Raw genomic sequence first — 26,253 nt, 5'->3', positions numbered from 1 at the left:
GTTCATTTGCACATTAACCTCTGCCGGGGTCTCCTCGGGCTTTGAGGAGCACTGCAGGAAGAAAATGCTGACATTGAGGTGAGCTCACACCTTCCCGGTCCTCCCTCACCTTCGGAGTTCGTGGGCTGCACTCCCTCCCGCCTTGAACAGCCTGCGGCTGCCGCAACGGCATCCTCTCCTGTGTGTCTCCTTCATGCTCACCTTCCCACCCCACTCACAGCGCTTCTGACAGCAGCTGTGCATGCTGGGTTTTCTCCACCATGAGCAGTTCTCTGCAACACCAGCTGGCTGTCCTGCAATTTAACTCAATTCTGCTGACACCGTCCACCTGGAGTCTAGGTTGTCACCTGTGCCTCTGACTGACCAGCTGTAAGTCAGAGGTTCCCACAACCCCCTCTTGGGTTGGATTAATTTGCTAGAGCAGCTCAGAAGACTTGGGAAAAGAGTTTTCTTACTGTTTGCTGGTTTATTATAAATGGATATGATCAAGGGTACAGATGAACATCCCGAGGGGAGAGATGGGTAGGACAAGGTAGATGGGAAGCTGCCCAGAGCTTCGTGCCCCCTGCAGGCAAGCTGCGCCCCCCGGCATCTTCACATGTGCACCAGGTGAGGCGCCCCAGCTCCACACTTTGGGGACTTTATGGAGGCTTCCTCACGTAGGCAGGGTCAATCATTAGCTCAATTTCCAGCTCCTCTGCCCTCTCTGGAGGATGTGGGGTGGGGCTGAAGCTCCAAGTTTCTAATCCTGGCTTGGTCTTTCTGTTGACCAGCCCTCGTCTAGGAGCTCTTGTTAGAACAAAAGAGATTCCCGTCACCCGGGAAATTCTAAGGCGCTGATGAGCTGGTGTTGTGAACCAGAGTTAAAGACCAAATATTAGCAATGAAAGATGCTCCCAGTGCTCTTATCACTTAGGAAATTACAAGCGTCCAGGAGCTCTGTGCCAGGAGCCAGGGGTAGGGACCAATGTATATATGTTTCTGTTATCTTACATACACAGTGAGGTCTCTGGGGCTCTGTGATGTACACACTCATTTTTATTATTTCTATGTCAGTTAATAAGTCAACCAGTTGATCTTTTATTACTCATGCTAGTGTAAATTTTACATCATAGAAATTTCTACTATATAGGACAGACTGTACCAATATCTCAATAACCTATATTGTAAGTTCTGTGATGCAAGGCACCTCTCTTCTGCCTCAATACAGGTGATTTATAAGGACTCTATGTAGATTGTATTTGAACGACTTGAATATCCTTTAGTTCCACTTTGATTTGACACAAAGAAGCACTAGTAGGTCTCAAGTATTGCCTGTTTTAGAAGCCTCAAGTCCCTAAGAGGAAACCCAGTATCAAGGATGTGAAGCAAGTTAACTTGTGTGGAAGGAATCTACGGAAAACAAACACAGGGTATTTTGACTAGAGCATTATCAGAGCAGCATGTTGAATTTTAATAAAATTTTTTGATGTGCAGTTTCAATTTTCAGTAGCAAACCTACTTATGTAGAGAGGGTCGTATTTTAAAAGTTTATTGTGTAAGTGGCCCGGCTAGCTCAGTCGGCAAGGCATGAGACTCTTAAAAAGTTTATTACGTGAATGAATAAGAAAAGTGATGTTCTAAGAGCTTGGGTGACTTCCCCGAGGTCAGACAGCTGGGAAAGTCAGAGTGAGGGTGTCCTGCATCTTCTGCTCGTGTATCTGTTCAAGGTCATGTCTAGATAAGAACCTGAGGCAGCCCTGAGGCTCTAGAACAGTCTCCTAGATTTGGACCCGGCCCTTTGTCTGTGGTCTCCAGAACTTCTGGATAGCAATGCTCGATGACATGACATGACAGTTGTTATGACAATGACAATTTTCTTGAAATTTCTCTTAGTGGATGGTTTTCCTGGGGATCTGATTCTTGGGGGGATGTCTGTTCAATTCAAGGAGCTGCCCTGCCCTAACGTCTGCATGTTAGGGAAGAGCGGACAGATAAGAAGAGGGTACCCTGGAGTAAGAGCTGTGGCCTCTCTCCTCACGCTGGGTTTCATGGGATTTCTCCTTAATTAAGTCACTTAGTCTCCATTAAATGTTACCTCCAGCCCATCAGTAAGTTGAGATGGAGATGCTCACATTTCTCGTTCATGAAAAAATCAGCCATCTAAAGCATTTTGTTTCTTTTCTCCTCTAAGATTTCATATGTGCCTGAGCAGTTTGCGGATCTCCTGATATTTTTTGCCCTTGGTCAAAAAGTGATACATTGATGTGATAAATAAATCACAGGGTTGGTCAGATTGCAAAAACTTTAGGGATAGGTTTTTACTGAAAAATTGCCCAGAAACTTCTTGGCAAGAGGTCCTTGGACATGGCGGGGGCGGGCTCTGGGGACAGCCCTGCTGCCAACACGGGTTGTGTTGTAGCAGGTGGTGGTGGCTGTGATGGTTGTTGCTGTGTTTTGTAGGGTGGGAGGGAGGGCATGCCTTGGAAATCCCGATGCTTCAGTGGAGGAAGCTGGAGTGGAAAATCTGGGTCTTAGAGTAGTTATAGGACACTGCCAACCTGTTTTCCAAAGAATTTTAAATTCAGGAGAGAAAGCGTGTTGAAAAAAATCCCAAGAGCCCGAGATATCTTATCAGTGTGAGCTCTGGTTCACGCGGAGAAAGTGACTCCAGCAGCGAAGGGAGTTCCAGTCCCTCCATATCCTCGCCAACACTTGGTACTGCTGTTTTTTAATTTTTTAAATTAAGACGTTTTCATTGGTTTGCAGTGGTACCTTGTGATTTTAATTTTCATTCTCCTAATGACTATGATGCTCAGCATCTCTTCATGTCACTATGCTACAGGCTGAATGTATCTCCTCAAGTTCAGAGGTTGAAACCTAATCCTCATGTGATGATATTGAGAGGCAGGGTCTTTGGGAGGCAATTAGGTCGTGAGGGTGCAGCCCTCGTGAGTTCGATTAGTGCCCTTGTCAAAGAGACCCCTGGGAGCTCCCTTGCTCACTTCTGCCAGCTGAGGACACAACCTGAAGGTGTCGGCTGTGAATCAGGAAGAGGGTTCTCACCAGACACCAAATCTGTCAGCACCTTGATCTTGGACTTCCCAGCCCTAATTGCCTTTGTTTAAGCCGCCCAGTCTGCAGTATTCTGTTCTAGCTGCCCAAATTAAGTAAGACAGTTTATTTGCCATTTGTATTGAGAATGACTGGCACACCTCATTTTATTGTGCTTGCATATATTGCCCATTTTACAGATTGAATGTTTGTGGCAGTCCTGAGTCGAGCAAGTCTATAGTGCTATTTTTTTTTCCCAACAGCATTTGCTCACATCGTGTCTCTGTGTCACATTTAGGTAATTCTTGTAATTTCCGAATTTTCTCACTGCTATTATATTTGTTATAGTGATCTGGGATCTTTAATGTCACTACTGTTACAACTTGCTGAAGGCTCAGATAATGGTTAGCCTTTTTTAGCAATAAAGTATTTTAAAATTAAGGTATGGACTTTTTTTTTTAAGACATAATAGTATTGCCCGCTTAATAGGCTATGGTATCGTGCAAACATAACTTTTATATGCGCTGGGAAACTGAACAGTCATAATGACTGGCTTTATTGGAAGATGTGCTTTATCTCGGTGGTTTGGAACCAAACCTGCAATATCTCAGAGGTATTCCTGAAGTTTTAAAGACAGGATCAATAACAGCATATTTGTAGGCCGATGAGAAAGATTTCTTAGGTAATGAAAAATCCGTGACTAAGGGGAGGGGAGAGTGAGTGGAGTGATGTCCTTGAGTGGGCAGGAGGGGGTGGGGTCCTTGAGTCTACTTGGAGGAGCTGCCTTGGGTAGGACAGGGCTAGAGCGTCTTATGCATAGAATAAAAAGCAGAGTGTGTGGGTTGCAGATGCTGGTAATGACATATGGGGAAATTGGGGAAGGGCAAAATGGTCTCTCTTTTCTTAAAAAAAATTATTTATTTTGGTTGCTCTGGGTCTCAGCTGTGGCTCATGGGATCTTTGTTCAGGCATGGGGGCTTCTTAGTTTCCACGTGTGGGATCTAATTTCCCGACCAGGAATCAAACCCAGGCCCCTGCGCTGAAAGGATGGTGTCTGACCCACTGGACCATCAGGGAAGTCCCCTAAAGCTCTCTTCTGATGATTTCTATTTTCTCAGTGAAGAAGCAAGTTCACCTGCAGGGGATGAAGATGTGTTGGGGTTTGAGCATTAAAAGAGTGTACTGGGGAAATAGAGAGAAAGGACTAGAGGTATAGAGTGTGGTTTCCAGGCAGAAATTTTTACTTGATGAGACATTTCAGACTTCAGTGAGCTGCAGAACATGGCAGGCAGTGCCTGTAGCTTGACACCTCTGGATCTGACCTGGGATTCCCATTAACCAAATTTGGTGTCACCATGACCCAGCCACCTGATCTGGCCGCCTCGAGCCTCCTTGTAGGCGCATGTGGTCTTTTTGGCCAGTGTCAGCACAGCTGAGCAGTGTGATTCGCCAGTGCCTGAATTATTCATGCTTTTGACCTATTCTAATGAGAACTTCACCCAAAAAGCTAAATTATTAAGCAGCTGGGTGCGATCTTGAAGGATGCTGTCTAGAAAACCGGGACACAATGAATTTTCTTGCTGGTCTTGCTTCTTACGGGAGTTGAGCCTTTCCTAATGGTGCACAGTCACTCCCCGAGTGAAAGATGGCGATGCCAAGCGGCATTAATGTCCCAGGCACAGAGGAGAGAAGAGACGCCTGACTGATTAGAGGAGAGATCCCCGACCTGGCCTGAAAGTCAGCGTTCTTTAGAGCATCACAAAGGCAGTGGATGAGGACCACACCATTCCCTGAGCTTGCAAGGCTGAGGCGATTTTTTTTTTTTAAAGAAACATGAACCACTTCTAGCAACAGAAAAAAATGAATAAACTCTGGAAATAAGACATGTTCAGCAGTGCCCTAGGGGATCCATGAGGACTGTTTAGCACTTGGGCAACACATAGCCCGTGCATTTAGAGAAAGTGAGTTTAGCTATGCATTTAAGTAAATAGATGATGCCAACACTGAAATCCTCAGCTCTTGAATCATTTCTGGAAAACAAAGAACGCACACATCTAGGTGAGACACAAATGTGCCAATTGTTAAATCATGGCATGGTTGTCTGGGCTTCCCAGGTGGCACTAGTGGCAAAGAACTCACCTGCCAGTGCAGGTGACTTAAGCAATGTATGTTCGATCCCTGGGTCGGGAAGGTTCCCCTGGAGGAGCCCATGGCAACCCACTCCAGTATGCATGTGCTGGTGATGCTCAGCTGAGGACTTAACAGGGCTCCTTTGCAAATCTCCTGAACTGGCTTTCTGACCGCCCTCTCCTCCCTGGCACTCTGCCCTGCAAGCTCTTGCGGCTCTGCCCTTCCCAAGCTCTCAACTCAGAGAGACTTCCAGGCGCAGCCCGGGTCCCCAGTCCCCGAAGTGCAGCCTGCGAGCTCTCTGCCTCATTTCCTCCTCCGTCGGGGTCACTGTCCTACGCTGCCTGCCATCCAGTGTCTAACAGCTGCTGTGTTCTATGTTTTGTCCAGTTTTGTAGGTACTTAAGGTAGGAAGGGCCATCTAGTCCCTACTGTTCCATCTTGGCCGGAAGTAGAAGAGATCTCCACAGTTTTTTAAAAACTGTAAGCTACTAGGAGAATTTTTGGTTAAAGACTATATAAAGTACTGAGATTTTTTGATAAAAAGTATGTACCGGGGACTTCCCTGACAGTCCAGTGCTTCCAATGCAGGGGGCGTGGGTTTAATCCCTGGTCAGGGAACTAAGATCCCACATGCTGCAGGGCAGGCCAAAAAATAAATAGATAAATAAATAAAATTTCCTATTAAAAAATAAGTACACAATTTAAAGAATTGTGTGTGTACACCAGAATGTTTATTTCCAGTGGAACCCTGAGTTCTCCAGTGAAGTGAAAGTCGCTCAGTCGTGTCTGACTCTTTGCAACCCCATGGACTATACATTCCATGGAATTCTCCAGGCCAGAGCACTGGAGCGGGTAGCCTTTCCCTTCTCCAGGGGATCTTCCCAACCCAGGGATCAAACCCAGGTCTCCCGCATTGAAGGCGGATTCTTTACCAGCTGAGCCATCAAGGAAGCCCCTCCTTCATAATGCTGTTTGTGGCATAAATTTTGCAGCTGCCTGTAGATGTCACCAGAGTAAGGCAAGTCAGAGGGCGCAAGAATCCTGGAGTGGAAACCAGAGCATCATCAGCAGAGGGCACAAAATGACTGCAAGAGGGCTGTAATTTAAATGAAGAAAATCAGTCCACAAAACCAAAATATGTTAACATGGACATAGTGAAAGCCTTCCTAAAACAAACATTATCATAAGCAGCCCAATTAAACATTGCCCAGATAAAAAGCAAATAAGGAAAGATTCGGTTGTGTGTTCAGGGTTGTTGTTATTGTTCGGTGGCTCCATTGTGTCCCACTCTTTGCAACCCCATGGACGCAGCACGTGCATACTGGAGTGGGTTGCCATGGCCTCCTCCAGGGGAGCCTTCCCGACCCAGGGATCGAACTCAGCTTGCTCAAACTCATGTCCATTGAGTTAGTGATGCCATCCAACCGTCTCATCCTCTGTCGTCCCCTTCTCCTCCTGCTTTCAATCTTTCCCAGCATCAAGGTCTTCAGACCAATTTAGTCAAGGTCAGATTTGATCAAATCCTTCCTTTGAAAAGCTGGGGTTTCGGCTGGAGCTTAAGCACATGTCACGGAGTTGTTTGTGTGTCTGTTCTCATGGGTGGGATATCATTCATTTAGCACAACTTTGGTGTTCAAGATGCTGAAGATAGGGACTTCCCTGGTTGTCCAGTGGTTGAGACTCTGTGCTTCCACCACAGTGGGCATGGGTTCGATCCCTGGTTGGGGAACTAAGATCCTGCATGCCACAAGGTTAGCCCAAAAGAAAACCCTTTAACTTTGTTTGTTAAAAAACAAAGACTCTGAAGACAGAGTGTCGATTAAGACACAAGATCCCCACTACCGTGAAGCTAACCTTCCAGGGAAGGGGGACAATAAACAAACAAGAAAATAAACACTAACATGCAAATAAGACGTGGAGCGTCTCAGTATTACTGCCTAACAAACCCATATTCTCACATTGCCGTATACCCATCACTAGGGAAAGTTTGGAGGTTTATTGACATCTGCCCGAATCTCTTCTGGCAAAGCATTTAAACATCTTTCTTGTTTCAACAAATGAGTTGCTTTGCACTCCGAAGGCCAGCCGTCTCCAGTGGAGGGAGACTTGGAGATGGCGGGGGCCCTGTTGGGGCCGGGGGGCTGCAGCCCCACCCCCTGCTCCAGCGCCTTCTGAGACTGGCACACGCATGTGAAGGACATGTCAGGTGACCGCCAGTTCAGAGGCCGCGTGACCTCAGCCGAGCCCTGTCATCTCTGAGTCTGTTTCCGCAACTGTAACGATCATAAATGAGAGCTGGACGCAAAGAGGGCTGAGTGCCAGCGGGACAATTGATGCTTCCGAACTGTGGTGCTGGAGAAGACTCTTGAGAGCCCCCTGGATAGCAGGGAGATCCGACCAGTCAATCCTAAAGGAAATCAAGCCTGAATTTTCATTGGAAGGACTGATGCTGAAGCTGAAGCTCCAATACTGTGGCCACTTGATGCGAAGAGCTGACTCATTGGAAAAGACCCTGATGCTGGGAAAGATTGAGGGCAGGAGAAGAAGGGGACGGCAGAGGATGAGATGGCTGGATGGCACCACTGACTCAGTAGACATGCGTTTGAGCAAGCTCTGGGAGACAGTGAAGGACAGGGAGCCTGGCGTGCTGCAGCCCATGGTTGCAGAGTCTGACACGCCTGAGCGGCTGAGCAGCAGCAGCAGATGGTCAGAGTGAGACCTGCCCGTCAGTGCAGCTCGAGGCTTCATAAGGAGCCTGTGGAAGGAGCGCCCGAGGCAGTTCTGCGCACTGTGCGCACCTCCATGCGTGTTTATCTATTGTCTTGGGCAGGCCAGCTGCCCTCGCCAAACCTCGGTTTTCTCAGCTTCTAAAGGAGGTTGGGAGAAGTCTTTCCCTAAGTTCTAGTTCTGTTCAACGTTCCGTCTATAGTTAACAATACTGTGTTGTTGTTCACTTGCAGATTTGTTAAGAGGGTAGATCTTGTGTTAAGTGTCCTTAGCACAATAATTTTTAAAGTGTTTTCATCCAGGAAGCACAATAAAGATGCCCAACCAGTGGTGTCTGACTGTCCTTGCAAGACCCCAGACCCTCCTGATTCCTCCTGATGAGAACTGTTAGGCAAAACGGGTGTTGGGCCAGAGTATCTCTAAGCAGCAAATTATTTTGTCCACCTCGAGCTTTCCCAGGCAGGAACTTCAGGGCTCTGGGACGGCTTGGTCATTCCAGAGACACCGGGCGACTGTTTGCTCAAATCCCTTCCTATGGGGTGCAGCACTTTTCCAGTCCTGTGGTGAAAGTGCTACACTCAATATGCCAGCAAATTTGGAAAATGCAGCAGTGGTCACAGGACTGGAAAAGGTCAGTTTTCATCCCAATCCCAAAAGGCAATGCCAAAAAATGCTCAAACTACCACGCAATTGCACTCATCTCACATTGCTAGTAGAGTAATGCTCAAAATTCTCCAAGCCAGGCTTCAATAATACATGAATCAAGAACTTCCAGATGTTCAAGCTGGATTTAGAAAAGGCAGAGGAATCAGAGATCAAATTGCCAACATCCGTTGGATCACCGAAAAAGCAAGAGAGTTCCGGAGAAACATCTATTTGTGCTTTATTGACTATGCCAAAGCCTTTGACTGTGTGGATCACCACAAACTGGAAAATTCTTCAAGAGATGGGAATACCAGACCACCCGACCTGCCTCTTGAGAAACATGTATGCAGGTCAGGAAGCAGCAGTTAGAACTGGACATGGAACAACAGAATGGTTCCAAATAGGAAAAGGAGTACGTCAAGGCTGTATATTGTCACCCTGCTTATTTCACTTATATGCAGAGTACATCATGAGAAACGCTGGACTGGAAGAAACACAAGCTGGAATCAAGATTGCTGGGAGAAATATCAATAACCTCAGATATGCAGATGATACCACCCTTATGGCAGAAAGTGAAGAACTAAAGAGCCTCTTGATGAAAGTGAAAGAGGAGAGTGAAACATCTGGCTTAAAGCTCATCATTTAGAAAACTAAGATCATGGCATCTGGTCCCACCACTTCATGCCAAACAGATGGGGAAACAGTGGAAACAGCGGCTGACTTTATTTTGGGGGGCTCCAAAATCACTGCAGATGGTTATTTCAGCCATGAAATTAAAAGACACTTACTCCTTGGAAGGAAAGTTATGACCAACCTAGACGGCATATTAAAAAGTAGAGACATTACTTTGTCACCAAAGGTCCGTCTAGTCAAGGCTATGGTTTTTCCAGTAGTCATGTATGGGTGTGAGAGGTGGACTATAAAGAAAGCTGAGCACCAAAAAATTGATTCTTTTGAACTGTGGTGTTGGAGAAGACTCTTGAGAGTCCCTTGGACTGCAAGGAGATCCAACCAGTCCATCCTAAAGGAGATCAGTCCTGAGTGTTCATTGGAAGGATTGATGCTGAAGCTGAAACTCCAATACTTTGGCCAGCTGATGCAAAGAAGTGACTCATTTTAAAAGACCCTGATGCTAGGAAAGATTGAAGGTGGGAGGAGGAGGGGACGATAGAGGATGAGATGGTTGGATGGCATCACCGACTTGATGGACATGAGTTTGACCAAGCTCCTGATGGACAGGGAGGCCTGGCGTGCTGCAGTCCATGGGTTCGCAAAGAGTCGGACACGAACTGAACTGAACTGAACTGAACTTGGCATGGGAACTAGGGGACGGGGATAGAAGTGTTTGTGTCACAAGTTTGCAGTTCTTAGACGCCTAGTGGAGAAGAGGGCTCAGAGGAGCATGCCTAAAGTTCAGCCAAGGAGCATCTTTGTCAGGATCCGGGGGCAGGTGTAGCCCCCTCTCCGGGAGGGGCTGGAGAGCTGAGCCATCAGGTCGTGTGTGATGGCGCCGCAACAAAAGCCCTGGACACCGGAGCTCAGGTGAGCCTCGCCGACTGTGTGATGCCACCCGCGTGACTCCACGGAGGGGCCGGCAGAGTGTCTGCACGTGCAACCCCCCGGACCTGTCCGTGTGCCGGTTCCCCGGGCCGGTTCCCTGGGCCGGTTCCCTGGACCTGTCTGAGTGTCAGTTCCCTGGACCTGTCTGAGTGTCGGTTCCCTGGGACGGTTCCCTGGACCTGTCTGAGTGCCAGTTCCCTGGGCCTGTCCGTGTGCCGGTTCCCTGGGCCGGTTCCCTGGACCTTTCTGAGTTCCAGTTCCCTGGGCCGGTTCCCTGGGCCTGTCCGTGTGCCGGTTCCCTGGGCCGGTTCCCTGGGCCTGTCCGTGTGCCGGTTCCCTGGGCCGGTTCCCCGGGCCTGTCCACGTGCCAGTTCCCTGGGCTTACTTTCTCCTGCACCCTTGATATAAACCACAGCCCGCGGTGAGTTCTGTGAGTCCTTCCAGCAAATCACCTGATTCAGAGTGGTTTGAGGGACTCTCGCAAACTGTTAGCAGTTGGTAGCAGCAGCGGACGCATCCTCGGGAGGACTGTCCCCTTACTTGGTAGCTGGAGTCCAGTGCTCATGCCTCAACGGTCAGGTGACCCCTCCTGGCATGGCGTGCAGTGGGGCTGGGAGCATGTCGTTGCTGGGAGGTCCTGAAGCTCGGCTCTGGTGACTACCTGGTCACTCTGGACACACACAGTGTTTCATGGTTTGAGGCATAGCTGCTGGCCACCAGCCATGACTGGTGTCTGCTGATCCTTTCTGGGCCTCTTGCAGAAGGGACTAGAGGGTCATCCATTCTGCCCATCTCTGTCTTACCCACACTGGCTTCTCCCGAGGCCACTGCTCCTGTGACGTCCGCAGAGAAAATTCCAGATGCTCCAGGTCCGGACCACTCTGTGGGGCAGAGACCCCTCTCTTCATATGGGGCTGCTCTGCTTCTGGGCAGTTTTTCCAGTTCAGCATCCTTGCTCCTTAATCTGAAATTCTCCATTTTACACTTCTCTCTACTTTTTATTCACGTCTCCCACCAAATCCTATTTCCAATGCATAAGTCTGAACCGAAACCCCAATTTGGGGCTAAATATCATCATTTTGGGAACCAGCTCATGCTAAATAGGGGTTCATGAAAATAGAATGTGGGATTACAAGTAGTGGATTCACATGAATTAAAAAAAAGAAAAATACCACAGGATCTTCCCTTCACGTGATGTCTTTGATCCACAGTCTTGACAATGTAGGGAAGTGGGCACAATGTCATCAATCTGTTAAAAAATAAAATGACATCTTACGAATTGCCAGATTTGATGAACATCCTGCATGTTCTTTTATTTCCCCTTTAAAAAATTAACTTCCACAAGGAGAGTAAGGTATTTGCTTTCCTGTATTCACTGTAATATACATCAAACACATATTCAGATGTCTCAGAATCATCCAGCAAAAAAAAAAAAAAAGCATTGACGCCTTAACACAAGATCCAGAAGGCACAGGAGAAGTCTGTGGTTTCGGATCCAAGGAAAGCGAGTGAGCCGGCGCGGGTGTGAGCGCACTGCTGATCCCCAGCGCAGACAGTCATCAGTCTTGTTTACACAGCCACCATCTGTGAACTGCGAACCACGCATAAAATGCGGCATCTGGTTCCAAATATGAATTATTAGTATTTGAGGTGAGTGGTGGTAAGTAGCCACACAAGTAGTACACACACACACACACACACACACACACACACACACCCGTGCTTCTGAAAACAGGCCTCAGCAGACACATACACACACACACACACACACACACACACACACACCCGTGCTTCTGAAAACAGGCCTCAGCAGACACATACACACACACACACACACACACACACACACACACGTGCTTCTGAAAACAGGCCTCAGCAGAGTCCATCTTGAGTCCCAGAGACCAAGCCGGATAAAGGAAATGGCTCGGAGAGAGGGGGTTGCTGTGAAGGGTTTCCTAGGGACTTGATTCAGACCAAGGTCATGACGAACCTGCTTCGTGGAACATCCTACCTGGGAATTCTGTGCAAGGAATTTGTTGTAAATCAGGCTGAGAAGGAACATGTTGAAGGCAAGAATACAAAAAGACTGTAGTCCAAGCAGGCAAGACCAAAAATATATCTTTTTTAGAGACTGTGCAGAGAATTCTTGGATCAAGCTGTCAACTCAGTGGCTGATTATGAGACAAACTGCGAGGAGTCTGATTCCTTTCATCACAAAGGCCCCCGGCACCCTGCTGCCCTGTGGAACTTCCAACCCTAGTTCTGCAGGCTCAGAGGAGACCTCAAGCCCTAGGTCCACTCCTGGCCGAAGGGGCTTGGCTGCTCTCTGGAGAGCCAGGATGGAGGGGAAGGTGGTGAATGTGGAGAGGCTGTTGAGTTGGGGGGTGACACTGGCTAAGGTTGTGTCAAGCCAGAGGAGAGCCCCCACCTGCCCCTGCCAAGCCTGAGCTTCCCTGAGCCCGAGTCTGCAGTGACAAAGTGGATTCCGGCTCTGCTCTGGGACGAGGAATAAGAGATGTCTGCAGCCACCGGCCTCACCTGGAACAGGGCCCAGCAGCAGAATTCTTTCCTTTCATGCGTGTCATGAGGCACGGAAGGCTGCAGGGAGCGCGAGAGGGAGAGTATCTGATCCTTGCTCCGTTAGGGGGGAGTATACAGGTCAGTGGCGTTGAGTATATTCACACTGCAGCCCCTCCCCGATCTCCACAGTTTCATCTTTCTAAACTGAAACTCTGGCCCCACTAAACACTAACGTCCCATCCCCCTCCCCCAGCCCCTGGCACCCAGCATTCTATTCTCTAAGTGAATTTGACAACCCTAGGGACCTCATCTCAGTGGAATCATACAGTATTTGTCCTTTTGCGACTATCTTTTGGGATCCTTTCCTCACGGTCCGTCCCTGTTGTAGCAAGGTGTTAGAACTTTCCTCCTTTTTAGGGCTGAATACTCTTCCATCGTATGGACGGGCCACCGTTCATCCATTGATGGAAATTTCTCATGTTGCTTCTGTCCTTTAGTCTTGTAAAATAATACTGCTGTGACCGAGGGTGAGCAAAGATCTCGTCCTGCCTTCAGTTCTTTGGAGCATATCCCCGGAAGTGGAATGGCTGGATCTGCTTCTGCTTTTCTTTTTAGTTAAAAAAAATTATTTACTTATTTTAAATTATTTTTGGCTGCTCTGGGTCTTTGTCGAGGCACACAGGGCTCTTTTTTGCTGTGCAGGCTTTCTCTAGTTGTGGCAGGTGGGGACGACTCACTCGTTGGGATTCGCCTGGGCTTCTGGGTGGAACGTGGGGGCTTCTGGGTGGAATGTAGGCTCTAGGCACCCGACCTTCAGTTCTTGCGGTGCAACAGCTTAGTTGCTGTGCAACTAAGGGATCTTAGTTGGGATCTTCGAGCACCAGGAACTGAACCCCGTGTCTCCCGCTTTGTAGGCGGACTCCCAACCATTGGACCACCAAGGAAGCCCCGCTTATGTTTTTAAAGTGGGTCAGCCCTGGGTGGGGTAGCCAGGTCGCCTCTGCTCTAAATCCGCACAGCTATGGGGTATGGTAAGACGTTGACTCGATTCTCAGCCGTGGAAAGGAGTAGTGATAATAGCAGTAATCCCAGGGTTGTCGGGAGAGGTATTTAAAAGCCCGGGTTTTGTGCGTTGGCTGGTGCGCGGTGCCCACCCAGCTGTCGGTCAGTTTCACCTTGAAGGCTCAGGAAACTTGGGGAGCCTGCTTCGTCACGGCCACCAGGGGTCGCTGTTGCCCGCGGGGCTGCGTCCTGGCCGCACCGCGCGACCTCTCGCCTCCCGCCTCCATCAACTCCCACCGTTTGGCTCCTAACTCCCTCTCCTCTCACCCATCCAGTTCCTTTGGACTCTACAGTTAATGGGCTCGCTATATCACTATTTTAACCCAGGAGCAAGAAGTTCCCAGTGATCCAAGCCAGCTCATCTTTCCTGATTACCCGAGCCCCTTCCTCCCGGTGGAGGGGTTCCTTCTGCAGGAATCTCGGGCCATTTGCCAGGCAGATTTATCTGGGCTGAATGATCTCCCCCTGCAGATCATTACCATATTTCTCCTTTCCTTCTGGAGGGCTTTTACCAGAGTTAAGTGAGGCTATGTGTGGGAAAGTACCTCATAAACGTTCGGGAGGCTGTCCTGAGTCTCAGGCGTGGGCTCTGAGGAGTCCTTACTGGTTGCAACCGCCTTTGGGAGTAATTGCAGTCCCTGAGCAGGAATGGAGCCTGTGTGTACCCACAGGGTCTGGGCAGACGCGGCGCCTGGGAGAGAGGCCCTGGGCACGGTGACCAACTCTAAGGCTGATAGCCACCCCTGAACCCCAGCCTTTTGGTCACTTACCTGAATGGGCTCAGTGTGGCCAGAGATTCTGATTTTTCAGGAGAATCTGATAATACAGGGCCTCCCCCTGCCCACTTGAAATCTCCAACATTGGCCGTTAGGGACAATTTTTTTTCAAACTCTGCGTGGGTCAATCAAAACACTCTGCAGGCTGGTCTTGGTCTGTGGGCGCCACGGTGCAGCCTGCAATGGGGTCATGTTGGAGATGTGGTCACGGGCTGATGGTAAATACCACTGATGACCTTGGGGATGACCTGGGTTTTCAGCTGCCCACAGGCTCTCTGGTGCTCACCTCCTCAGGGACAGACCAGGACTCCCGGCTTCTCCTGTGGGGAGGTGGGAGGAGGTGACCTTTGGGTGTCTCCCCTGGATGCAAGCTGAGCCAGATACCTAGAGGTTCAAAAAGCCCCGTTTCGTATCCCACTTTGCTGAGCTGTGCAGCGTCACGCCTTCTCCCTCAAGACTTTTTGCCAAGGGAGTGAGAGGCACTTGATAACCCACTTACAGCATCGCTCCGGGCTCTTACAGACAAGGAGTATCATAGTCCCCTCTGCCGCAAGGGTGGCATTTCTGGGTGCACATACATGGAGGGTGCTCCCAAATGACCCAGGAAACTGCTAATTGCACCCTGATGGTTCAACCACCCCTTGACAGGTCAGCCTCACAGCGCCCATGGACAGTGTGGACGGTCCTCAGAATGGAGGGGCCCCATCAGCAGGACTCAGAGGCAGGGGCTAGGAGGAAAGAGTGCCCTTGTGGGTGGGGTTGGAAAGTCCCGAGGTTCCTCTCTTCACGCCCGCCCGAGAGTGTGATCGCAGCTGCGGAGTCCAAAATAGATGTGCTTGGCAGAGGGCCTCGCAAGGCGCTGAAATGGGATTGCGCTTGTCGGGCTCCCATTGACGTGCAATAAGCAGCCAGACACCCTGGCCTTCCCACCCCCCAGCACGTGCATCCAGGGAACCGGACTTCCGGTGGAGGTCCCCGTTTGTCTTCACTTCGGACCCCAAGCTGGCAGCTGGATCAAGCAGTCCCGAGGAGGCGACCCTGTCTCTCTAAATTAGGAGATGCTGCCCAAAGCTCCCCCAGACACACTTATCCTTCACCTCCTCCCTCAGGCTTCACTTTCATGGAGTGAATGAAATCAGGTTTTAATAAGGATGATACTGCCAAGGGCAAAATAATTCTGGTTCTTTCTCTGTAGCTCCAAAGAGCTGACTGCACACTATACACACACACGCACACACACACACACACGCACACACACACACACTACACCTTTTTAATCAATGCAGTTGAATTTTAGAAATAGAATTGCCCAGAACAAATGAAGGTTATCTCAGCAACATTTTTCATGGTTCAGCAATATCGTATCCAATGGATGGAGAGCCACACCCCTTGCCAGTCCCAGGATGTGAAGGTAACCACAGATCTCCCGACCATTTCCATGGCCTCTGTCTCTGAAGAAGGGAGAGGCGTGCACGTGTGCCGCTGCGGTCTCCTGCTGATGTCAGGCAGGTGTTTGACCAGCATCTGTCCTGGAGGGGAGCTGAAGCCATGAGAGCTCTGTTCTCTTCTCCTCACCTGCAAAAGCTCCACTATTTCTTCTCCTTTTTCTGAGTTCTCAGCGAGAGACTCTCCCCTCATTTCCCTCAGCCCTGCAGTGTTAGATTTGAGAGTTCGCAGTGAATCATAATTGTGATCACAGCTGGCCTGCTTGGGTCCTAATGGTACACCAGGCACTGTTGTGTCCCAGACCAGTGTTGTCCAACAGAACCTTCTACCACTGTGGACGTGTCCTGTATTTGCGCCATCCAATGTAGAAGCCACTAGCTGCATGTGGTTACTGAACCTTTGAAATGTGGCCAGTAGGACTGAAGGACTGAGGTTTAATTTAAATGTATTTACAATGAAATTGACATTAGTGGCTAGTAGTTATCATTGCTGGATAACTCAGCATTAGACTCTCAAAGCCAGCTTGTACATATTGGTGTGATTCACCCATTTTACAGATAAAAAACAAAGTCTCTGAGGGATTAAGTAACTTGCCCCAGGATCTCAGAACCAGCTCTACATGGTCCCAAGCCTTGTGTTTGAAGGGAATATTGCTTGGGGAGCTTAACTCTCAGCCTTCCTCTGCCCGCCCCCATGGCCTTGGCTCAGGTGTACAAATGAAGGGGTCTTTCTGCAGGTTGCATTTGATTATTAGTCCTTCCTTTTCCCTGCTTTAAAAATGTCTTTTTCTGGATATTAAGGAAATATAGGCGCATCAGGGTGAAATTATACAATACTGATAAAGTTTATTCCATTTACATCCCATTCAGCTACCCCTTATTCCCCAGCTGTTTGTTTTAATTGTGGTGTATAGATTCTGATGGATTTCTTTCATATACACTCCACCAAGATCAAGACAGGGGACATTTCCATCAGCCCAGAAAGTTCCTTGAGGGCCACCTTCCAGTCTTTTAAACAATCATGTTAGCAGTTTAAGCACCAACCCTTTATTCTAATGCTGACTTTGCAATCGATAGATTTTCACTGAATGAGAATTGAGATTCTGAAGTCATTGCTTCTCAGAGGTCTGTGGAGCCTTAAGAATCTGTAAATATATTCTCCCAACCAAGAGTCTTCCTTTTGAAAAAGGTTGAAAGTTACTCTGGATTGGGGATCCCAGGGTCTAGGTCTCCTCCCCAATACACACAAGCCACCAGCCCACTGCAGGGCTCCTCACAGGATCACCCTTCACGGTAGGCGGCCGTCCTGTGCACGGAGGATGTCTAACAGCACCCCTGGCCTCTATCCACCAGGTGCCCAGAGCAGCCCTCCCCCCAAGTTGTGACAACTAGAGATGTCTCCAGGTCGGGCGACATCACCCCTGGTTGAGAATCACAGCCCTGCTTACAGGCTTGGGTCTGGAGAAATTAATAGATCTTGAAATATGTTAGACTCGGGCTTCTATAAAAATAATGATAGTGTTAATAATAAATGAGGGTCACGTTGGGGAATTCTCACCTAAGTGCTTTTCACTGGTGAAGCCGCTCTTATCCTGACTCCCTGACAGCATCAGGGTTCTTTCTGGATAAGCCCTCCTGGCAAAAGAAGGCTTTGTGATTAAAGCTGCCAGATTCTGAAAAAGACTACAGAGACCCTTAAGCGTTATTTTTTCTTTAACTTGAGATGTGGCCCAACTTTAAATCAGTGCCCTCGGCCCTTATCTGCTATCCCCGTGAAAATTCCTTATAGGCAGGTAACGGGTGTGTGTGTTGAGATGAAATTCACATGACATAATGTTAATCATTTAAAAGTGAACAATTCAGTGGAATCAAGCATACTCACAGTGTTGTACAGCCACCGCTCTATTTCCAGAACACTTTCATCACCCCGAAAAGGAAACCCCACACCAATAAACCATTGCTCCTCACTCTCCCCCTTCTTTCTCCCCTGACAACCGCCAATCTACTTTCTCTTTATAGATTGGCCTGTTCTTAATGTAGCATATACATGGAATTTTAGAATATTTGTCCCTTTGTATCTGGCTTATTTCATTGAGCATAATGTTTTCAAGCTTCTTCTATGTTGTAGCACCTGTATTTCATTCCTTTTCATGGTCAAGTAATATTCCAGGATGTGTCCATTCATCCAGGGGTGGGCGTTTAGTTATTTCTGCCTTCAAGTTACTGTGAATAATGCCGCTCTAACCGCACCAGTGGCTGTGAAGGGATTTGGTGTTTTTGCAGGATGTATGTGGACTTCCCAGGTGGTGCTAGTGGTAAAGAACCTGCCTGCCAGCGCAGGAGACATACAAGACTTGGGTTCGATCCCTGGGTGGGGAAGATCCCCTGGAGAAGGACATGGCAACCCACTCCAGTGTTCATGCCTGAAAGATCCCATGGATGGAGGAGCCTGGCAGTCCATGGTTCATAGGGTCACAAAGAGTCAGACATGACTAAAGTCACTTAGCTCTCACGCATGTATTTGGCATATAATCGTTATAGAAAGTGAACGTGAAAGCGTTGGTCTGTCTGTCCTGTGCAATTCTATAGTCTCTCAGTTGTGCTGGACTCTTTGCAACCCCACGAACTATAACCCGTCAGGCTCCTCTGTCCACGGATTTCTCCAGGCAAGAATACTGGAGTGGGTAGCCATGCCCTTCTCCAGGGGATCTTCCCGATTCAGGGATCAAACCCGGGTCTCCTTAATTCAGGCAGATTCTGTACCACCTGAGGCACTCATATCAAATATCCTTTTCTAGAGGAGCCAAGATATCCATGTCTAGAAATAGTCATCACAAATAGACTTTTTTATTTATAGACTATAGGTGTTTTTGGTTGCTAATGGCAACTGAAGCAATATTTCAGATTTACAGACCTGGCCACAGATAGCAACAGAAGAGTCTCATTTCCTTTCCCAGAATATAAACTTTCTCTGATTCACAAAGAAGTCTCAATGAAAAATGTCAAAATTAATAGCAATAATATCCAGAAGTTACTGAGCGGTTAACCACATGTCAGACTGTGGGCTCTGTTGTATGAAACAGCTTCTATTTTTATCTCTGTCTTACACACGAACTCTCTAAAGCTGAATGGCTACTAAATGGGAAGTAAACGGCTGTTTGGTGTCCTGGGGTTCGTAAGTGGCCAAGCAGAAAGTGAGGCTGGGCAGGCTGAGCCCAGGACCTGTGCTCTTACCCAGGACCCTGTGCCGTCTCTAGAGGTGATCGCTCCCTTTGAATCCCGGATGCTGCGGGAGGAGCTGTGGTCTCTGGGCCAGCAGCAGAGTCTGGAAGCCCTGCGATGGCCATGGGGAAACCAGCCCCCTCTGAGCCTCAGTTTCCTCATCTGAAAGCAAGAAGACTGGACTGAGTGCTTAAGGCCCAGCTGCTCTGACACCCCAGGACCCCTCATCTTGGGGAAGAGGGCAGACCCCTCACCTTTGCCCATGGGAAACAGCCTCCATGGCCTTTGGGAAGACAGTATTGGTCATCGGCATGGCTGGGCCGAGAAATAACCAGCAAGAGGGAGTCGCCTTGTTCCAGACTGTTTTGTCTCCAGTCTCCCTCTGCGAACACTTGAAATCAAAATCAGGCCTGGGAGTTTGGAGTCTGGGGGTGAGGGAAGTGTCCTCAGAAAAGAACCCCACATTTGGGGCCTGGCCCAGTGCTGACCCGCCCACACGTGGGCTGGGGACAGGACATGCCCTCTTGCCCACCAGCCCCCGGGGCTGACTGGCACTGCCCGCCTGCCAGCTGGACCCCACAGATGCTGAATCCAGCCCAGCACCAAGCCTGGAATCCGGATCTGCTGGTTGGCAGATGCGTTCTGTTTAATCAAGAAAAGTGGATCCCTGGACCCTGCCGCCACCACGCTGAGCTAATGCTTTGGAAAGAGGTGTAGGATTTGTAGTCACGGAGGACGGTAAGGGAGAGCCTTTCTGCCTTGTCACTGTGACTCTTCCCCGAGGAAGCCAGAAATAGCCGTGGCGGGGCCGGGGTTCTGCCTGGGAAAGGCTCCCCCTCAGAGAGCAGGTGTCAGTGCGGCCTTTCTGTGGAACTCAAAAGCCCTTATCTAATTAACGGGTCAGAGAACCTATAAATCTCTTTTATGACGGGCCAAGGCAAGTCCTCTATCGTGAACTAACCCATCCCCTTGGGAGCAGGATGACGCAGGCAGGAATCAATAAAAATAGATGCCCGGGATGCGGGTGGGGTCCTGGGAGAGTCCCAGCCCCTCTCTGGAGCTACTTCAGGCTACTTGATATGTGACGTTTCAAATTTTCACATGGAGAGGGTATTATGTGTAAGCTGTGTATTTCTTAGGTAATTAAATCTTAATTTTTGAATCTTAAAATTTAAAAGACCACTCAATTGGAAACCACCATGGTTTTTCTCCTACAGACCTTAGGAATGTCCTGATCTGCATATTATTATTTTGCTCTCAAATTGAGTCTGTTTTCCCTGTTTTGTTTTCCTCACAGCTGTTATGTCTTTGAAATTATCTTAGGCATCGGTTTACTTTGAGGGGTGTGGGGAGTCTGTCTCCACTTGTTAAAATGTAACAGTAATAAAGTCATATAGGAGAGAATATTCTTTTAATATCCCCATCTTATAGATGAGGACACTGAGGCTCAGCGAGGTGAAAAGGTTTGCTCAAGGTTGCTGACTGTAGGATCTGGCTCTTAACCGTCAGCCATGCCATCGCCGGGACCAGCTTGCTGGTCCTAAGGGCAGAGTTCACGGCTGAGGGATCTTTCAGGGCAAGTTTGCTGACGGCCTCATGGGCACATGGTACTGAAGGGGAAACTGTGGTCCACAGGTGCTGTTCCTGTCAGTTCATCCCTAGGGTCTGGCCTGAAAGAGGCTGCTGAGCCCACCGAGAAAAGGCCCCTCAGAGATGCTCAGCGCCTGCCCTCACACCCCGCCCCCAGCCTCAGTTCTCCAATTAGTCCCCACCCTCCAGGGACTTGACAGCAGAAATCACTTGTCCCCCTGTGTCTGGCAGCACAAACTTGGCCTTCAGGCTCCTCCTGGAGAAAGGTGGAGAGATTCTGCAGGCTCACCTTTGGGTACCCCTGGATGGGGCACTCCGGGTGACCAGGAAGCAGAGTGCCGCCTCCTGCAGGATTTCCCACCGTCATGCACCCTCGGCTGAGCCGGTGCAGAGGCCCCGGGCCTGGCATTCAAAGGGGACCCGTGGCAGCAGGACCTGCCAAGTCATCACCTCTCGCTATTTTTATCTTGAGGGAATGCACCTGATATTTGCAAACAAACCTGGAAAAGTGTCTAAATCTGGGGAAGGTGCTTGGCCAGATCGGATTTCTCATGATTTAAGCAGAAAGTTTAAACTTCTCCTTAAGCCCAGAGCCAAGGACAAAGGACAAAGTGCTGGGCTGCGCCCCAGGATGCAGGCTGAGCCAAGAGACGAGCAGGCAGCAGGGGGAGCAGAGAGGCTCTGAAATGTGCTAACTTGCCCCCGCTGCGAGCAGACAGACGGTGCCTGGGACAGGGCCTGCCTGCCAGCGTCGGCGGGACAAACAGGTCCTGTACCTGGCAGCTCAGGTTTTGTTTTGGGAGCAAAGGAACAGAAACAGTGTAGACTCGGATGCTGAAAAGAGGAAATGAGAGTGGGATTCCCTGGTTTGTTCCCTCCCTGTCAGTGGAGGGGGTCTTGTCTCCTGGGCTCTTGGGGACCCTCAATGATGTTGACCCCAAAGCTGCTGACTGACCCTCAGGTTGGCAGATCTCCAGATTTCCCCCCAAAACTGATGAAAGGAAATCTTGTGCTCAATTTTTCTCTTGAAGTTCAGTAGTGTTTCTGTATTTTAATTAAAATTTTTTCTGCATTGTGTTAAAATACGTGTGCCATAAAATTGACCATCCTAACCACTTTCACGTGTACCATTCGGTCGCGTGAAGTTCATTCACGTTGTGCAGTCATCACTACCATCCATTCCCTTAACACTTGTGTCAATACAGCTGAGACGATCCCTGTTACACACTAACTCCCTTCCCTCCCCTGCCCCGACCCTGCAACCACCATTCCACTTCCTGTCTCTGTGAATTTGACGACTGCAGGTGAATTGCACAGAATTTGTCCTTTTGTGACTGGTTTCTTTCACTCTGCACAATGTCCTCAAAAGTTCATCCATGTTGTGAAAGTGAAACTGAAGTCGCTCAGTCGTGTCCGACTCTTTGCAACCCTGTGGACTGTAGCCCACCAGGCTCCTCCGTCCATGGGATTCTCCAGCAAGAATACTGGAGTGGGTTGCCATTTCCTTCTCCAGGGATCTCCCGACCCAGGGATCGAACCCAGGTCTCCAGCATTGCAGGCAGACGCTTTAACCTCTGAGCCACCAGGGAAGCCCATGAAAGCTCATCCGTGTTGTAGCAGGTGTCAGAATTTCCCCAACCCAGGGATCAAACCTGTGTCTCCGCATCTCCTGTGTTGGAGGCGGGTTCTTTACCAGCTGAACCATTAGGGAAGCCACAGCACCTCAGTTTTGGGGTGAAGATGTCCTGGAGGAGGGAATGGCAACCCACTCCAGTATAGCACACAGATGCTATCATACTGGATGGCTCAGAGTTAGACCCTCAAAACAAGCTTGTAAACGTTGGTGTTACTCACCTGTTTTACAGATAGAGAAACAAAGTCTCTGAGGGATTAAGTCACCTGCCCCGGGGTCATTGAATTGTATTCCCTTGTTACAGCCTTTTGCTTATTTATTCATCTGCCATGAACTCTTGGGTTGCTTCCCCATTTTAGCTGTTGTGAATAATGCTGCTGTGAATATTGGTGGGAAAATCTCTCTTCAGATCCTGCTTTCAACTCTTTGGCATGTATACCCAGAAGTGAAATTGCTGGATCGTATGGTAATTCTATTTTTAGTTTTTTGAGGAAACATCCTCTTGTTTTCCACAGCAGCGTCATCATTTTACATTCCCAACACAGGGCACCAGGGCTCTAATGTTCCCACACACTCATCAGCACTTGTCATTGTCTTTTTTTTTTTTTTTTTTAATGTAGTAGACACCCTCTGGGTGTGAAGTGGTATCTCATTGAGGTTTTTATTTGCATTTCTCTAATGATTACAGCTGAAGCTCCAGTACTTTGGCCACCTCATGCGAAGAGTTGACTCATTGGAAAAGACCCTGATACTGGGAGGGATTGGGGGCAGGAGGAGAAGGAGACGACAGAGGATGAGATGGCTGGATGGCATCACTGACTCGATGGACGTGAGTCTGAGTGAACTCCGGGAGTTGGTGATGGACAGGGAGGCCTGGCGTGCTGCGATTCATGGGGTCGCAAAGAGTCGGACATGACTGAGTGACTGAACTGAACTGAATGATTAGACATATTAAACATCTTTTCCTGTTAACCATTTGTATATCTTCTTTGGAAAAATGTTGACCTGAATCCTTTGCGCATTATTAATCATATCGTTATATGAATGTTAGGACCAAACTGAAGCCAGGACAGGCTCTAAGGGGCAGGCTAGGCCTGAGAAAAGCTGAGGCTCTGGGAACTCCCGCAAGCAGTGTAGCTAGGCCAATCAGAAAGATTCCCGTAGCCCCCCCCGCCCACGCCAGACCCGAGCCAATCCAGATAGGGATGCGAGGTTTAAAAGTCCCGCGCGTGCATACGGTTTAACCAATCAGCCATGCTATTACAGAAACAAAGAACCATCTGTATAAAAGAATATGTGATTCAGAGCTCGGGCCCTTGTTGGATTCCACTATGCTGGATGAAACCTGGGCCCTGGCTCGAGCTAGTAATAAACCCCTTTATGCTTTTGCATTGCTGTGGACATCTTATTCTCTCAGTTTTGGGGACTCGGACTCTGGGCATAACAATGAAGATCCCTGGGTCAGGAAGATCCCCTGGAGGAGGGCATGGCAACCAATTCCAGTATTCTTGCTTGGAGAATCCCCATGGACAGAGGAGCCTGGCGGGCTGCAGTCCGTGGGGTCGGAAAGAGTCAGACACGACTGAGTGACTAAGCACAGCACAGCCATATTGTTTGGGGGATTGTTGAATTGTAGGCGTTCTTTATATGTGTTGGATATTAACCCCTTATCAGACATAAGCTTTAATCTAATATTCCCCATAGGTTACTTTCTCACTCTGCTGATGGTGTCCTTAGATGCACACAGGTTTTAAATTCGGAGATATTCCAATTTATCTATTTTTTCCTTTGCTGCCTGTGGTTTTGCTTAACGTTTAAAAAGCCATTTTCTTGGAAACCCCCATGGTTTTTCTCCTACTGTTCTTAGAAATGTTCTGACACGCATATCATTGTATTTTTCTAGTAAGGTCTTCCTTCCAAGTGATTTGTATGGGTTCTGACTTCAGTGCGTCCTGGGAGGTGGTGTCTGCAGCCTGGCTATCTGCACCCCGCAGGTGCCCACATCGATCTGGAAATAATGCCCCAGTGACTCACTGTTTGGGGTTAAGGCCCCCTTGGAAAAAGGCAGGCTGTTCCTGGGGTCGTGGCTCTCGGACCTCTTTTAGGCAGAGAGCCCTGGGTGGTAGGCTTCCCCAGGGCTGGGCCTGGTCTCAGCCCTGAGACCAGCCCAGGAGAGAGGTTCAGAGCCCCCACTGTCATCCTGCCCAGCGGCTCCTGTGCTTCCTCGAGGCCCCTCGAGGGACAGGCCGGCGATGAGGCCCAGGGGGAAGGCGGCACTGCCCACGTGGAGAGAGAGCTCCGGAGAGGTCCCCTGGGTCCCTTCTCTGCACTCTTGCCCCTGGACTCCCCGTTCTCCACGTGCACGTTCCCTCAGGGGGCCTGGAAATGGCACCGTTTGGTCAGTCTTTTCCATTCTGGCGCTAAGTCATTCTCTGCCGTAGACGATCTATTTTGGACCTCCTTTTTTTTTTTTTTTTTTTGGTCTGGTCTGCTTGCTTCATGCGTGTGGGTCTCCCGTGGGTTCCACATCAGAGATGCTTCATCTCCTGGCTGATTCTCAGAAACAGAGCCAGCCACGTGGGGCGAGCCATTCTCAGGCACAGATGGCGCCGACAGGGGCCAGAGCGGGGGAGGCAGGAGGTGGGCTCTGGTTCTCCACCTGGACCGGCTGTGGGGACAAGGCCATCCTTCAAAATCAGAGGGAGATGACCACACAGCTGCTTTGAAGCCACCCTCCCAGAGCCCTGGATCTCGTGAACATGCCCCACAGCTGCTTTCCATTCCCTGGGCTGAGGTCTGGCAGTCTGTAGACTGATATCTGTTAAATTCAGACGCCTACACATGGGCACCCTCTACCACATGTACGTTGGTACCACTCAGTGATGCTGATCAGTGGCCCGCTGATCTGGGCGGCAGGATTTCAGGGGCACAGGAAGGTGCTCTCTCTGGGTCTGGCCCTGAGCAGCTAGGGAGGGGGTGGTGGTGGGGGTGGAACAGGAGGGCGGGAGAGTCAGCAGGCCCGGGGGCTCTGCTGTACCTGCTCCACAGCCATCGCCCAGGGCCCACGCGCTCCTGGGCAACTCTGCGGCCCCGTGGCTCCCCTGCACTCTGCAGTAACTGTTTCAGACTCCCCCTTCTCTCCTCCACCCTCAGATCCCTGCCCCTTACCTCCTCCCAACACCCCCTCAGCCAGTGGCCTCACCTCCCACTTCATAAAGCTCATATCTGATAAGGGGTTATTAGCCAACATATATAATGTTATACACATTGGATATTAACCACCTCTTCGTGGAACCCACCTGGACTCTGCTGCTTGAGCCTCTGCCCTTCGCTGACTGTAATACATATCCTTTTGCTGTAATAAACCATCACTGTGAGTGTGGTGGCTTTGCTGAGTTCTCCGAGTCCTTCTGGGAAATTATGGAACTTGAGGCGGGCTCTGGTCCCCCTGAACTTGCACTTGCCCTCGCCAAAGTTTGCTAGCATCCTATTTAGCCCATGTAGGTGCCCGTGTCACACGGCATCTGCTCCCTTCTGGGGGTCCTCTTGGGGTCCCCTAAAGGCTCAGGTCCTTCCCTAGCCTTGGCCCTTTGAGCGGCTGCTTTAGCTCCTGGGGTTCTTGGAGACCGTCTGGGATGTGGTCAGCGTGCACCCTCTCAAATTTGTTTATCTATTTATTTATTTTTGGCTGCACTGGGTCTTCGTTGCCGACCGTGGGCTTTCTCTCGTTGCGGTGAGCGGGAGCTGCTCTCTATTTGCAGCGGTCGGGCTGCTCATCGCAGCGGCTTCTCCTGCTACAGAGCGCAGGCCTAGGACGTGTGGGCTCAGTAGCTGCGGCGCATGGCCTTAGTTGCTCTGCTGCATGGGAGGGTCTTCCAGGATCAGGGATCGAAGCCGTGTCCTCTGCGCC

At 49.4% G+C, this 26,253-nt stretch overlaps 1 long non-coding RNA gene across 1 annotated transcript in view; it reads left to right on the top strand.

Moving 5' to 3' along the window:
* The window catches only part of LOC138428759 (uncharacterized), a 49,449-nt gene extending 26,134 nt beyond the window's left edge, over positions 1-23,315 (top strand). The window contains exon 3 of the long non-coding RNA XR_011252568.1: positions 23,032-23,315. This is a non-coding gene — a long non-coding RNA (uncharacterized lncRNA). The remainder of the gene's footprint in view (positions 1-23,031) is intronic.
* Positions 23,316-26,253: the final 2,938 nt, after the last annotated feature.

This window comes from Ovis canadensis, chromosome 24 (genome assembly GCF_042477335.2).
Source record: "Ovis canadensis isolate MfBH-ARS-UI-01 breed Bighorn chromosome 24, ARS-UI_OviCan_v2, whole genome shotgun sequence".
Lineage (NCBI taxonomy): Eukaryota > Metazoa > Chordata > Mammalia > Artiodactyla > Bovidae > Ovis > Ovis canadensis.
Note: the sequence above shows the minus strand (reverse complement) of the source record. Positions and strands in the feature narration are given on the sequence as shown.